Consider the following 16,522-nt stretch of genomic DNA (forward strand, 5'->3'; position numbering starts at 1 on the left):
TGGAGCCGTTACCTTCCTCTGGGGGAGATGGAGGCAAGGGTTCCACGGCCTTTACAGAGTTCTGGTTAATGGTGAACAATTTGGCTAGCGTGGCATACCGGGGCAAGTATACTTCTCTTTCCCCAATGTTTAGGATGCGGACAGATACCCCCCCATGGCGGACATCAACCACCCCCCGTGCCGTCAAAATGGTGGGCCTACTGTCTGAGTAAACGGGTTCTACCATAGCTTGGTAGTCTCTACCCCTCAGACCAATAGCTGCCCGACACCCGATCATCATCTCACTCTGTGGGGGCATGGCGATAGGGAACGGGTCACTCATCCTAATGCTACCAATCTCACCACCAGACAATTCTACCTGTTGTCGTTTCATCAGTGCCCGGATCTCCTTTCGTAGGACACGCTGCTGGCCGGAGCTGGCGTTCATGGCAACCTGCTGTAAAATGAGAATTATCTCTGCAAGACAATTTTCAATCACGTTAGTACCCAAGGTTATTTTAGGGTGACTCTCACGACGGTCAATGTCCACAATAATCAGTCTCTGCGCTGGCAGTTCAACTTTACCAATTTTGATGGTCACCTCCTTGAACCCGATCTGCGGCACGGGCTGACCATTACTGGCGATGATGCTCAAGTCATTATCTGGGTAACGGGTAATATCCGTGTCATCCCAGTATTGCTTGAAAAGTACATAGGGGATGGTGGTTACCTGCGACCCGGTGTCCAACAGTGCACTCATGGGAATGCCATCCAGTACCACAGGCAAGACCGGTCATCCCCCCACATACTTGTCACGCCAGTTTGATGGGCCTGATGATCTTACGCCTGGGGGTTGGCCCTTTGGCCCAGGTTGGACTCGTTTAAATTACAGTACCTTGCCATATGTCCTGGTTGGTTGCAGCGGCGGCAGATGGGCTGTCCGTCCTCGTTGTAGCGGTCGCTGGGTCTTCCTCTGGACGATGGGATCCTCCTCTGTCGTCGCCATGGGACGTCCTCCGGACTGGTGGCCAGCTTGATCCTTCCTGGAGAGGATACCTGTAACGACTGCACAGTCCTGGTTAATGCGGCAACGCTTTTGGTCAGTTCTTGGACCTGATGGTGCAGGTCTGCAGCCGGGTCTTTATCCAAAGCCTGCGCACCAGCTCCCACAGGCTCTGCAGACAAGGGCGCCGCCTCCTGGTGATAAGTAATAGCAGGGCACCGGTGGGTTACAGCGCCACCCGGTGCCGGTTCGCGGAGCACCCGGATGGCCCTGTCTTTGAACTTTGCAAAGTCTAACCCAGGGTTCCGCAAGGCCATTGCACGTAACTGGGTTCGGTGGGCGTTGGACAGCAGACCCTCAATGAATTGCTCAGTCAACAGTTCATCTGCATTCCGCACACTGTCAGGGTCTGCCTGTTTAATGGCTCCCAGGGCCTCCTGCAAATTCAAAGCATAGTCTCTTATACTGTCTTGGGCCCGCTGCTTGCACCCATAAAATCTCATTTTGATCTCTGCTGAGGTACGGGTATCAAAAGTGTCCTTCAGACGAGCTAAGATCTCCTTCACGGTCTCCTTGTCCCTGACTGACCAGGACTTTACTTCGCATTGGGCTGCGCCGGTTAGCTGGCCTACCAATGTGCTCATTTTTTGTCCCTCCGTCAGGGGGTACACTTTAAATAGGCTGTACAGTTTCTCTTTAAAGTCACTTAGGGTATGCAACTCCCCTGAGTATTGGGGCAGCCAGGCCGCTCCGGGGATGTAAGGCATTGTGAATGGCAATACTGCGGCAGCGGCCGCGCTGGCGGTGGCAGTCCCCTCCGCTTCCAACATCCTCCTCCCCCCCAGTCGACCGTGGCCTACCTTCTGTTGCTTCTTCTCCGTAGACCGTGGCTCCGCAGGCGATCGTCGGGGTGGAGGACCTTGCGTCGCGTCCTGGTGACGTCAGCGTCCGCTCGGCTCCTTTCAGGACCTTGCGCAGCGTCCATGCGTAAGGCGGGGCTTCAGGTCTCATGCAGTTTGGACGTCCACACCCCTCTTCTTCCCGCGTGGTGTCCCGAAGATGGCATCCGATGGCGGGAAAATGGCTGAAGACGGCGGGAAACGACTGAAGATGGCGGGAAATGACTGAAGATAGCGAGAAACGACTTTTGAGGTACGTGTACAGTCTTTTCAGGCGCGCAATACCCGTTTGTGGCGGGTTGGTCAAAATCCTGCCGACTACGCCAAAGTTGACTCGCCCCCTGGGCCGTGTGTGCACGCGTGTGGGTTACCCGGAGCCGGGTCTCTGGGGGTTGTAGTCTCCGTGGCGGCGACCCGGACCCGTGGCTCAGGGTGGTCAAACCAGTGGCAGTCTTTTATATGTTTTAGGTTAATGTCCGACTACGCCACCTGTGGATTGCGGTCAGGGTGTACCGCCGCTGCGAGGCAGATCGCTGAGGCTGGTGTTGTGTGCGCAGCAGAGGATGGGACAACTCCCCATGGGAGGAGTATAGCCTCAGGGCAGTGAGTGTGGATGATGGGAGTGATGGTGCACGGGTGAAGCAGGAACGACTCAGAGTCTTTGCAGTGCAGTTCAGGGTCTTTACTGATGATGATAAGGCAGACCCTCCCGGTAGTACTGGCTAGCATAATAGGCCTGGTCAGTCTGTGAACAAACAGGAGTTCCCCTGGCTAGGTGGAGTTGTAGGCCTCCCCATCTGTCTGCACTCTTCCTGGCTACCTTGTTGTAAGCGAGTGGAAGTAGCCCACGTCCCTGAGTATACCGTGTGGTGCTCACCCGTATGGCTGGTGACATGGGGCCTTCTGATAGCCTCCGCTCCTCGATGGCGGTGCTGGTCCCTTGCTCGTGACTGAGCCTCCGGGCTTCTATGGCCAGAGGACCTGGAATCCCCTGCCGGCTGGTTTCTGCTGCTGGACTTAGAGATCCTCACAGCCTCGGACTCCGTTGTCCGGTCGTAGTGTCTTCAGCCAGGATGAACAATATCTGCTTCCAGTCCCTGGCACTCAGCTCCTGCTCCTACAGAGCTCCTAGCTGTTGCTTTCCCTGTGTCTGGAACTTCACTCTCTCTCCTAACCCCGCCCCAGACCCTGTTTATATAGGGCAGGTTCCTCCCCTATCTGGTCTGGGACAGGAGGTGTTGCATGTTAAGTGCTCCTGACCAGGAAACTCTCACTTGCTCTCAGACGTGATATTTCTATCACTGTGGCAACCAGACCCCTGGGGTGCCACATATATAAAGAACACCATTTATAACAGCTGGTTTGGCTTCTTAACTGAGTGGGTTAAATGGGACAGTTCTGCATCCAGCGCATTAACAGGGACTGTGGAGATCTCAGATGTCGAAGCATTGTCACACATGCAACCCCACAGTATACTATTTCCTGTAGTGGGCCGGGGTGTCAAAGGAGCGACACTTGCCCATGACTGCCACCCTGAGCCCCATTACATTTGGCGTAGTCAGCAACATGCAAGTTCCTTGCATGAAGAGAGCAGGGTAGAGAAGACCCATGGTGCAGATGAGAGGGCACCGGAATACATGCAGCCTAAGATGGTGGGCAGAAGCATGGACTCCAAGATGGCGACAGCGACAGTGGAGAAAATAAGAAAGACGCAATCGTCGGCGTGGACGGCGCTTTAGAGCGCAAAAACATGTCCAGCCCTTAAGTGTGTCGGCCAGAAGGATGTGCCCTGCAGCTAGGATCCAGCCCGGAGTGGGAGGTGCAGCCTGACGGGTGGAAGATGGCGGATGCAGAAGGCGTGGCCGAATGCAGAGTTTCCAGGAGTGAAGTGTAACGCAGCAGACATGTCTGAAGTCTGGCCTATGAAGAGGCAAACTGAATGCCACCAGAAACGCGCCGTGAGTAAGAGGACGGCGCCATTTCTCATGCAGCTTCTGGAGAGAGAGGAGCTGGGGAAGACATCAGCCACCATCACCAGTTATTGTGGTTCAGCCTGAAGGGAGACACTCAGTGTACATCGCTCGGAGGACACGAGAGTCCGCGACCACTCCAGAGTACGAAGAAAAGGTGGAGCCCACTTCAGTAGGTATGCAAGCCTCAGCTCCATCCTGTCCAGTGAGGCTGGATAAAAGCCAGCAACTATTGCATTGTGCTCGGTTGTCAACCCAAAAGGAGCTGTGGTGAATTCCTCAGAAGCATTGAGCAGTGGTATGCTGAGGGGAGGAAGATGGTTGAGGAGCTCCGGGAAGGATTTTGGGCTTTGCCTTCACTGCGGGAACCTGATGTAGATGTGCAGGTAGTTCAAGTGATGACTTTGTCTGGAAGTGGCTTGACCTTGCCTGAGAGAAGCCTGGAAGAAGATGGAGAAATTCCAGGAGACACCTGAGCAGTGACCAAATTGCCCTCTGGGCAGTTGCAGTTACTCGGTTGCTCCAGTGATCTATTTTGAGGGGTCGAGTTCCGAGGAATCCTTATTTAAAAGCTGGAGAACAGTCAAGTCTCAGGAAACAAAGTTCAAGGCGCCTCACTTTAGTTATTTTTGGAAGGACTGTTGGTATCTTCGTGGCCAGAAGGCCTGTGTGTTTTCTTTTCTAAAAGGAATCGGAGGGACTGTTCGCGATACCCTCGAGGCCTGGTGGGCCTATGTTAGCCATTGATGGCTGACGTTGTTTGTTTTGCCCCTTTACTGGATTGGAGGACGTTGCAGCTGCGAGAGGGTTGCACACCTTTTGCTGGGGACTGTGCCCAATCCCATAAAAGGATGTTGCCCCCCAAAGGACTGTGTGCTTGCCACTAGAGATGAGCGTTGTTCTACTCGAACTGTTCGCCAATCTCAAATTCGAGCTGTTTTGGGCGGTGTTCGAGCCGTTCGGCGAACACGAACAATTTGAGAAAAATTCGGCTGTTCGAGGTTATGTTCGATAACTGTTCGTGCACCAAAATCATAACTGGATTTTTTCTCAGTAATGATGAAAATTAATGTTAATACGCAGTTTGAGTGTACAGCGGGGTGGGGGGAGGGGCAGGGGATGGATCTCTGCAGGAACAATGAAGATCTCCATTTTTTTTTTCTCTTTCCCGCATTTACAGTGGGGAGGTGCAATCTGTCAGCCTATCAGCAGCGCACACACGGAGCGAAGTGCTTTTATTCACACAAGCAAGGGCATGTGTCATTGGCAGTGTATGTCACATGTCCTTGCCCTATAAGACCAAGCCATTTTCCCCGTCGCCATCATTTTCTCACTGCTGCAGCTGCGTGTTAGACGGCACCGCTGTTGCTGTGTGCGCTATACCTTGTTAATTTCAAGCCAATTTTCGCACAAATCTACAGATAGCTTGGGAGTAGGGAATAGTTGTGATTGCAGTCCTTTTAAGGACTAGGTTACATAGGTTTCCTATGAGTTTTATCAGGCAGGTCTGTGCTCTTAAATAGATAGGTTGTGGGAGTAAAGACTAATTGTAATTGGAGTCCTTTTCAGGACTAGGTTACATCAGTTCCTATCAGTTTTTGCCAGGCAGGTCTGTGCCAGTGCTGTGCAAGTTTTTTTCACAGCATTTGGCTGAATCTAGCAAAGCTAATCCTTTTTGGCCTATTGCAGAGTGTGTTAGTCAGTGGAGTAGCCTATCTGTGTTGCAAGATATACCACCTGTGTATAGAATACCAATTTTTTTACTGCACCTAGTGAAGTAAAATCTTTTGGGCATAGCATCATTCTATTAGTCCATCTATACTGACCTCCATCAGGTTGCAAATTGAATATAATTTTTTTCTGCATCTAGCTCTGAAAAAATATTGGCCTTCTAGCTGTGTGTGGGACTTGTTGTATTAGTCCATCTATACTGACCTCCATCAGGTTGCAAACTGAATATATTTTTTTCTGCATCTACCTCTGAAAAAATATTGGGCTTCTAGCTGTGTGTGGGACTTGTTCTATTAATCCATCTATACAGACCTCCATCAGGTTGCAAACTGAATATATTTTTTTCTGCATCTACCTCTGAAAAAATATTGGGCTTCTAGCTGTGTGTGGGACTTGTTGTATTAGTCCATCTATACTGACCTCCATCAGGTTGCAAACTGAATATATTTTTTTCTGCATCTACCTCTGAAAAAATATTGGGCTTCTAGCTGTGTGTGGGACTTGTTCTATTAATCCATCTATACAGACCTCCATCAGGTTGCAAACTGAATATATTTTTTTCTGCATCTACCTCTGAAAAAATATGTGGCCTTCTAGCAGTGTGTGGGACTTTCTCTATTAGTCCATCTATACTGACCTCCATCAGGTTGCAAACTGAATATAATTTTTTTCTGCATCTAGCTCTGAAAAAATATTTGGCCTTCTAGCAGTGTGTGGGACTTTCTCTATTAGTCCATCTATACTGACCTCCATCAGGTTGCAAATTCAAAATAATTTTTTGTCTGCATCTTGCTCTGAAAAAATATTGGGCTTCTAGCTGTGTGTGGGACTTGTTGTATTAGTCCATCTATACTGATCTCCATCAGGTTGCAAATTAAAAATAATTTTTATCTGCATCTACCTCTGAAAAAATATTTGGGCTTCTAGCTGTGTGTGGGACTTGTTCTATTAGTTCATCTATACTGACCTCCATCAGGTTGCAAATTGAATATAATTTTTATCTGCATCTAGCTCTGAAAAAATATTTGGCCTTCTAGCAGTGTGTGGGACTTTCGCTATTAGTCCATCTATACTGACCTCCATCAGGTTGCAAATTAAAAATAATTTTTATCTGCATCTACCTCTGAAAAATTATTTGGGCTTCTAGCTGTGTGTGGGACTTGTTCTATTAATCCATATATACAGACCTCCATCAGGTTGCAAACTGAATATATTTTTTTCTGCATCTACCTCTGAAAAAATATTGGGCTTCTAGCTGTGTGTGGGACTTGTTGTATTAGTCCATCTATACTGACCTCCATCAGGTTGCAAACTGAATATATTTTTTTCTGCATCTACCTCTGAAAAAATATTGGGCTTCTAGCTGTGTGTGGGACTTGTTCTATTAATCCATCTATACAGACCTCCATCAGGTTGCAAACTGAATATATTTTTTTCTGCATCTACCTCTGAAAAAATATGTGGCCTTCTAGCAGTGTGTGGGACTTTCTCTATTAGTCCATCTATACTGACCTCCATCAGGTTGCAAACTGAATATAATTTTTTTCTGCATCTAGCTCTGAAAAAATATTTGGCCTTCTAGCAGTGTGTGGGACTTTCTCTATTAGTCCATCTATACTGACCTCCATCAGGTTGCAAATTCAAAATAATTTTTTGTCTGCATCTAGCTCTGAAAAAATATTGGGCTTCTAGCTGTGTGTGGGACTTGTTGTATTAGTCCATCTATACTGACCTCCATCAGGTTGCAAATTAAAATAATTTTTATCTGCATCTACAGTACCTCTGAAAAAATATTTGGGCTTCTAGCTGTGTGTGAGACTTGTTCTATTAGTCCATCTATACTGACCTCCATCAGGTTGCAAATTGAATATAATTTTTATCTGCATCTAGCTCTGAAAAAATATTTGGCCTTCTAGCAGTGTGTGGGACTTTCTCTATTAGTCCATCTATACTGACCTCCATCAGGTTGCAAATTGAATATAATTTTTATCTGCATCTAGCTCTGAAAAAATATTTGGCCTTCTAGAAGTGTGTGGGACTTTCTCTATTAGTCCATCTATACTGACCTCCATCAGGTTGCAAATTAAAAATAATTTTTTTCTGCATCTACCTCTGAAAAAATATTTGGGCTTCTAGCAGTGTGTGGGACTCATTGTATTAGGCCATCTATACCAAGCTCCACCAGCTTTGAAATTAATAATAATTTTTAGCTGCATCTAGCCCTGAAAATAATTTTTCCCAATAGTGGTAGCAATAGAAATATGGGGCGCGCGCCTGGCTAACAAAAATATACGCTTCATAACACAAAACACCAGCCTAGCGCACTGCATTAATAAGATGGCATCATCGTCTCTCCCAGTGCTAGGCCTACTACGCAGGCTAGTATTCCTGTGCCTAAAACACAATGCATGGGTCCGCGCTAGCCACTATGCTGAGGGGTATAAAGCTGCTGCTAACGCTTTATAACAATTCAATTGGCAGATTTTCACAGAGCTCTTCCACAACGCCCACCCATCGGGCAACAGTTGCCCACCCTCCCTATGGGATCTAGTGGCGAATAGTTGATGCCATTAATCAGAGCGTCAGTTGCCCCGTCAACGTGGCAAGCATACGGTAAGGCATGGGAAGAGTGGACACGACTAGTAGCAGGCAGACGGGTTGACCAATGTGAACAAGCCAGATCACAAGTCACCATAGAATTTCTCCACCAGCTAATGATGAGGGGCATATCAGGGGCGTCAGCGCAGCGGTGTCTGACCGGAGTAGCATTTCACTTCCAACTACTGAATTGGGGAGATGTGACAAAGATTCATCATCAGACAATCCATAAAAGGGTGGAAAAGGGGTCAGCCAAGTCAGGAATGTAGACGTCCCGTCCCATGTCACTAAAACTGATTTCTCACATCTTATCCCTAACACCATTAACATGACACTCACAATTTGAAGCAACACTAATGTCTACTGCATTTGTGATCGCCTTCTTCGGGGCACTATGTATAAGCGAATTAGTCCCTCAATCCAAAATTACCACCAGTGGACGCTTATTACACCAGGAAGTAGTCATAGCCAATAATGCAATACGTGTACGCATACACCAATCGAAAACGGTTCCAGCGGGCAGGGGTACTTGGGTACTTCTACAACCCACAAACGGTACACTGAGTCGGGTAACAATAGTAAAAACATATCTAACCATCAGATCACAAAGTAATTTCTTCGTATCACACATTGATGGAACGCCATTATCAAGATACCTGTTCCAAGCTATATTTAATAAATGCATAACATCGGCAGGGAACCACCCCAAAGATTACGGGACACACTCATTCCGCATAGGTGCGGCCACGGAAGCAGCAAGAGCAGGACTGTCAGAAACGGAAGTTCAGAGGATAGGGAGATGGCGATCCACGTGTTTGGCGAGATACATAAGACCGGACTTGTTATCCTAACGTGGTTTGTTTCTTTTACAGGTGACGCTAAGCCAACAGTGTGAGTGATAGGCCACTCGTATATATATTGGGCACAAAAAAGGGCGAAAGTCCGCCCAGGCGGGAGGAAATTAGAGTTTCATAACACATATTTCAACTGGAGAGGTATTAGAGGCCTGCTATGGCCACAGGTACTAATGGAGGTAATCAAGGTAGGGAGAGAGGCAAGAGGTCCGGTCATCTTAGTTATACAGGCCGGGGGAAACAACCTAGGTCATCACAAGAGCGCATAACTAATGGCAATAATGAAACTAGACACTGAGCGCTTCAGAGAATTTTTCACAAAATTAGCTATAGTATGGTCAGAGATTGTGCCGATAGCGGTATGGCAAGGTGCGCGAGACATCACGGCCATCGAATGGACAAGGCGGGTAATAAATATTCAGATGGCAAAATTTAGAAGAGACAGAGGCGGTGTAGTGATACGACACCGACAACTGGAAGGAGATAAAGCAGGCCTCATACGGCCCGACGGTGTTCACTTAATAGATATTGGACTGGACATATTCCTGTCAGGACTCCAGGACGGAGTGGAACAAGCGTTAAGAGTGATGGGTGGGGGTCAGAGTCCTGCATACGAGTACGCTGGATCCTCCGTGGCCTGGAAATAGAAAGGACATGTTGGAGAGTTACACTTGTTGGCCAACTTGCCGGAGTGGGGACCCAGGGCATGCTGCAACAAGCTGAATTATTTTAGAAATAAAATGCCTTTCTAATGGAATGATTATAAAGAGTTAATAAAGCTGTGACCGATCCTCACCCATCCAGTTGTAAGAGTTACATTATTGGGTTGTCCATGAAAGGGGGGCGGTAGGGGGGCTGAGCATCTGGGTTTGGTTGGGGGTCCCCACAGTCTGCCTAGGCTAGATTAATTTAAAAATTCTTATTAGATACACAGGCGGTGCAGCTTGCTTCGCAGCTGGGCTACTACGCCCAAAGTATTGCCTAGGCTAGATGCAGTTAAAAATTCTACGCTGACTAGCAGACACTGAAGATTTGGAGCAGACCTCTGAGTAAACAGCTCTTCAGACTCAACCATCTGTGTTACCCCAAGCCATAGTGTATGTAGTTTCTTACAGTTAAAAGCGGGGGGTGCGACCCAACCCACCTGGAATTGACGATGCCAACGTCACGTAAGACACAGCAAGGGGACTCCCAAAATTGTGGCACAGACACCACTTAACCCTAGAACGCATACCTGTGGCCTTGCAGGCCCGCCCAGTTAATTGTTTTCTATTTTCTGCAAGATTGCTTTAGTTAGAATTTTGAAACTCTAGGTATTCTTCATGTATATAGTTGTTTGTCATTTGAGTTTGAGTTATTCCATGTTATTTGCACACGGGCCTAAAGGGCCCCAGGTATGTGAAAGTGTAGATTTTTATGGTCATGCGTTCTAGGGTTAAGTGGCATCAATTGCCCCACTGTTGCTTAAAACGGTTGGTGAGGTGATTTTACCAAATCCCCAAGCTTTTAGTCTCCCAAGGATGACACAGGGGTAGAAATGTCCTTGCGAATCCATGATTTGATCATCTTTATGAACGTGAGTCTGTCTACATTCTCAGTGGACAGCCGCGTGCGCTTATCTGTCAGCACACCACCAGCAGCGCTGAACACACGTTCAGAGAGAACGCTGGCTGCATGGCATGACAAGATCTCCAAGGCGTGAGTGGCGAGGTCCGGCGATTTTTCAAGATTGGAATACCAAAATGAGCAAGGGTCCAGTGACACAGTCATGGCTACGATGTTCACTTGGAGATTCTCCTGTACCATCCTCTCTAGGCATTGACTATGTGTCAGACTTTTTGTCTCCTGTGGCCTTGCAAAGGATGGTCTAAAAAAGTGGTGAAACGATTTCACAAAATTGCTGTTACCAGCAGATACTGTGTTACTGTTACTGTTTGAGTGATGAAGACTCGACAGTCCCACCGTTGGCAAGTTAGAACTGTGAGATTCACTACGTGCACCACTGGTGTTTTGTGGAAAAGCACATGTAAGATTCTGCAACAGATACTCCTGCATTCGTCAATACCTTTTTATGGCAGGAATTATTTCGGCAAATATACTTTTGTACCGGGGATCTAAGAGTGTGGCAACCCAGTAGTCGGGATTACTTCGAATTCTGACAATCCGGGGGTCATGTTGCAGGTAGTGCAGCAAGAAGGCACTCATGTGTCTTGCGCATCCAGAAGGACCAAGTCCTTGTTGTGTTGGTAGCGAGGTAAGAATCATGCTTCCTTCCTCTGCCCTCTCCCTCCAACCTCGCACAACAGAAATGTGATCAAGGTCTCCCTCATCTGATGAGTCTTCCATGCCCATTGCCAGTTCGTCCTCCACTTCTTCCTCGGCTCCTGCACCTTCCTCAACAGTTTGGCTGCTACCATGCGCCCTGGTTAATCCCTCTCCCCCACCCTCCCATGCCTGCCGCCTTGGTGCTGCCAACCGTCTGGACCTTGGAGATGTTATCCCTTCCGCATACGACTCCTCCTCTACTTCCTCCACCTCCTCTTGTCCCACCACCTGACTCCGAATTCTGTTTAACATGTGCTCCAGCATGTAAATCACCGTAATAGTCATGCTGATAATGGCATCGTCAGCACTAAACATCTTCGTCGCCATTTCAAGACTGTGCAGAAGAGTGCATAGGTCCCTGATCTGAGACCACTCCTCCAGCGTGATTTGCCCCACCTCTGGATCTCGTTGGCCCAGGCTATACGTCAGAACGTATTGCACCAGGGCTTGTCGGTGCTGCCACAGTCGCTGCAACATGTGCAGAGTTGAATTCCACCGTGTCGGCACATCGCATTTCAGCCAGTGAACTGGCAGGCCCAACGACTTCTGTAGAGATGTAAGTCGTTGAACTGCGGGATGCGAACGGCGGAAGTGAGCACACAGCGACCGTGCACTCTGCAGAAGGCCATCTAGTCCGGGATAGTGGGCTAAAAATTGCTGGACAACCAGGTTCAACACGTGAGCCATACAAGGCACGTGTGTGACATTGCCCCGGCGAAGTGCCGCACCCAGGTTTGCAGCATTGTCGCACATGGCCTTCCCTGGTTGCAGGTCCAGTGGAGACAACCTTTCATGAAACTGGGTCTCCAGAGCTGACCAAAACTCCTCAGCTGTGTGACTCACATTTCCCAGACATTTCAAAGTAAACACTGATGCGTTGAGCCCTGCTGCCAGCATAGTAAGGAGGTGTGCAGGATTCCTTCTGCGCAGTTAGAAAGCAGGTGGCATTACCAGACAGGCTTTGGGTGCAGGTGGAGGACCGAGAGGAGGTTGAGGAGGCAGAAGCAGTGGAGGAAGTTCGAGATAAAGAGGATTAACACACAACTCGTGGGGACGGTAAGACTTGGACAGCAGCCCCTTGTCCTGCTGTCACCATAGTTACCCAGTGCCCAGTCAGCGACATGTAACGCCCCTGTCCATGCCTTCTCGTCCAAGTGTCTGTGGTGAAGTGCACCCTGTCACACACAGAGTTTCTCAAAGAAGCGGTGATGTTGTGTGCGACATGCTAGTGGAGCGCAGGCACACCTTTCTTTGAGAAGTAGTGCCGACTGGGCATCTGGTACTGGGGCACTGTGACGGACATAAGGTCTTGAAAATCCTCTGTGTCCTCCAGGTGGAAAGGCAGCATTTCTGTAGCCAACAGCTTGCAGATGGTGAAATTCAACCTCTTAGCTTTCTCATGGCTAGGAGGAAATGGTCTTTTACTTTTCCACATCTGAGGGACCGAGGGCTGGCTGTTGTGCTTAGACGGTGTTGAGTAGGGTGTCCCCGGCAACTGCCGGTCTGTGAGGAAGATGCAGGCGGACATGTTAGGTTGCCTTGATCCAAAGGTGGTGCTCTCGATGTCGGAGAGCGCTCAACACTAGCAGGTGTTTCCACTTCCCAATGAACTGACGACCTGCCAATCACACTGGCTGTTGCGGGTAAAGAGGTGGCAGGTCTGCGTCCAAAAACATGTGTGACTGCTGTCCCCCCAGTCACAGAGGATGAAGAGGCTGCGGATGCACAAGATGGGGCAGACGGTGGTTGGCCCAGCCGGCTAGGCCGCATTGTAGCACAGTGAGCTTCCCACTGCAACTTATGCTTCATATCCATGTGACGGTACATGCATGAAGTACTCAAACTATGTATTTTTTGGCCTCTACTTAGCTTTTGCTGACAAATATTACAGATAACACGAGTTGGGTCATCCTTATCGATCTGAATAAATGCCCAGGCTATGCAAGGCTTAGAGCCCATGTGACCTGAAGAGCCACTACGACTTGTGGTCAGAGGCAGAGTTGTGGTTGAGGATGCAGTTGTTGATGTGCTTCCAGTACTCCGTCTCTGTTCAGGAAGGCGCAACCTAACCTCGTCGTCAATAGCATCTGTGATGCCCCGCTGCGCTTGGTATCACAGATCCTACAAGAGTGCATTGATGGAATCCTCCACAAGAGGCCCCCATAAACATTCACACATCTCCACCTTCCACCTCAGACCAGCAGAGGGAGCCCGTTAGGGATATAAATAGGGAAGGTGGAGCTAGGCAGTTCAGTTCCTCTGAAGAGTTCCTGCAGTAGAGAAGCCTAAGAGAGGTCAGTCTGCAGTGGAGCTCAGTCTAGTCTAGAGAACGCAGTTAATAGTTCAGCAGTGGAGCACGAGGCTCCTGCTTGCTAGATTCAGGGAGCCCAGATAGAGCTTAAGGTGTGCCGGTGCCGTAAGATCAGTGAAGCGCGGCAAGCTGCCGTTAGTGTGTATAGCCTAGTGAGGGCCCGAGTAGGCCGAAGGCGAGTGGCGAGTTAGCACATAAGGGGCAGAGGAGCTTAACCAGCTCACCCCGAAGCATTTACCGGACACAGGATCCGAGCTTACCGGTATCTCTATGACCCAGTAAGGCATAACCGGAATCCCTGGAGAACTACAAGTCCCAGGATCGCTAAGGTGCTGATATGTAACAGAGCCAGGAGACGCTTAGGCCCCGCATACTGGGAGCGTGAACTCCAAGAGAAGGCCCTACCACAAGGTCAGCCAGCGCAGGACAGAGACAAAGTTAGGCCTAGCTCCAGGCAGGTCAGAAACTTACTACGCAGAGGCAAGAAACAGGAGGCCCTACACCCGCTCATTGGGGAGGATCCTGATATGCACCCTTCACCCTACAGTGCTCCGGGATGTGCCTGAATTTCCACCAGTAAAAGGTACTGAAGTGACTACCGTGTCCGTTCCCGTTCTTGCTCTGACCCAGCTGGGTCTCGCCTGTCCTGCATTCCCCCTGCATACGCTGCCCTGAGACCTAGCTCCACCTGTGGGGAGCTATACCATCGAGCTGCCTTATCACCGGCCTCAGTGGACTGCTGCAGCGCTGGTGCTTGTCACCAGATACCACAGGTGGCGTCATGAACTCTTATAAAATTAACAATTATCCACCCTTTTAAAGAGAGACCCCAGGGTACGGGCCAGGGAGCCGACCACCGCGACATCCCCAAGGCCAGGCAAATGCCCGGGTACCGAGTCATCCCCATCCCCAGGGCTAGTCACATCCTCCTCCACCTCCTCTGCTGACCTCATCGACTGTCTGACTGTGGGTTGACAGTAAGTGGGATCTCCAACCTCGTCATCATCACCCTGTGTGTTATCACACCCGTCGCCCTCAGAGCCAACCTCTTCCTGCCCTGACCGAAAAGTCAAGTTGTCGCTCCAGTCAGGTATTTGAGTCTCATCATCGTCTTCATCATTGTCTCCACCAACAGGAGTTACAGTTTGGGAACAAGGGTCTACATTATGCTCAGAACCTTCTTCATCTGGTCCTGGATCCAACTTATAAAGATTCTGTGCATCGGATCAGATCATTTCCTCATCTGGATTAACAGAAGCTCTGGAGCAGACCTCCGTTTCCCAGGCTATAGTATGAGTAAACAGCTGGGCAGACTCAGCCATCTGTGTTACCCCATACTCAGACGGGCAGCTGGAGACTTGGGAGCTGTGAGGAAGCAAGTGCGATTGGGGTGACACCTCTGAGTACTGGAGTATTTGTGATGTTGAAATTGAGGTGATGGAGAGCCCACTTGAAGGAGCACTTGATATCCGTTGAAGCACCTGCTGTTTTTGTGCCTCATCTAGAATTTGTAGCGATGGGCGTGTCCGTAAGAATGGGATCGTATCACATTGTCCACGAAAAGAAGTCGACATCTTAGTTTGGCTGGAAGATGGTCTTTCTTCTGCAGATGTTACTCCCCCCCCCACCGTGGGGGGCCACGACCCACCGGCGGACAGGCACCAGTATTGGGATAGGGGGGCTGGCCGTCAGGGTCCACCGCGGCTCTGGCACAAACCCGGCGACACAGAGGTGGCACAGGCAGGAACGGACTGGCCGTGTCGGCTTCTCACTTTTTGGATTTTAGAAGGGCATGACATGCCTATATCTGTGTCTCCCCCTCCTTTTACTCCTCCACCTCTTTTCTTTTCGCATGACTATATGTACTTGTCACTTTTCCATGTGTTAGTTGTGTCTTCTGAGCAGTTTGTCAGCTTTTGGACACCTTTGAAGGTGTTTTCTATGTGTTTCTATGTGTTTTTGTTTGCCTGCCATTGGTTTTAACGGTGTTCGAAGGTGTTCGACGAACAGTTCGACGAACAGTTCGGCGAACACACGGGTGTTCGACGAACCGAACCGAACTCGAACACTACGGGGGTGGCTCAACACTACTTGCCACGGAGGCAGGTTTGTATGGTGAAAAGACTGAGACCCTGGTCCTAAGGACTGTTGTTGGGGCAGGTGTGATGGATGACCTGATGCTCCAGCCAGGTCAGGAACTTTGAGGACTGTGCCCTTGGACAGGAAGAGCTGCTGCTGCATTGGCCCATGGGCCTCTGTTAAGTATGGACATGAACATTTTGTTCTGGGGTCCTTACCAAGATGGACCGGTGCAAGTAAAGTTATGGACTGTGTCAGTTGTTGTTCTTGGGCCCCTTAACCGGGAAGGACCGGACGTCTAGTGAGGAGAAGACGTCTGAAGAAGACTTCAGTCCAAATGTGTTAAAATGTTTGATTGTGATACTAACCCTTACTTTTAGGTCTTATATGGTCAAGGACAACCATAATTAAAGTATGGGGGATGTGAGGGTAGTGAGGATGGAATCCCACTCCTCTGATATTTCTGTTGGTTAATTGTGTGAAAATGTATTTTACATGTATGGTAATGCTATGTATTTAATGGTTATTTCCCTGTGGCTGCAGTGCTGACTGGAGGCCACAAGATGTCACTGTCTTACTTTTCACTCTTGTATAGAATGTAAGTGAAAGGTGAAATTTGCTTAGTAACACAGAGGCAGCAGGCACAAAGACAGTTTGAAGGTTTAGTAGAAGTAAAGCCATAGTGGGAGGGAGTTATGTGGGATTCTGGGAGAAGGGAATCCATTTTAGTCAGTATAGACTCATGGAAAAGGACCTAGTTACAGAGGCAGCAG

At 49.0% G+C, this 16,522-nt stretch overlaps 1 protein-coding gene across 1 annotated transcript in view; it reads left to right on the forward strand.

Annotated features, from left to right (window-relative positions):
• LOC141265247 (collagen alpha-6(VI) chain-like) overlaps nt 1–16,522 on the forward strand; it is a 394,142-nt gene that overhangs the window by 353,440 nt on the left and 24,180 nt on the right. The gene's annotated exons all lie outside the window — the stretch shown is intronic.

This window comes from Phyllobates terribilis, unplaced genomic scaffold (assembly GCF_046119375.1).
Source record: "Phyllobates terribilis strain yellow unplaced genomic scaffold, ASM4611937v1 Scaffold_4__5_contigs__length_816908805, whole genome shotgun sequence".
NCBI lineage: Eukaryota > Metazoa > Chordata > Amphibia > Anura > Dendrobatidae > Phyllobates > Phyllobates terribilis.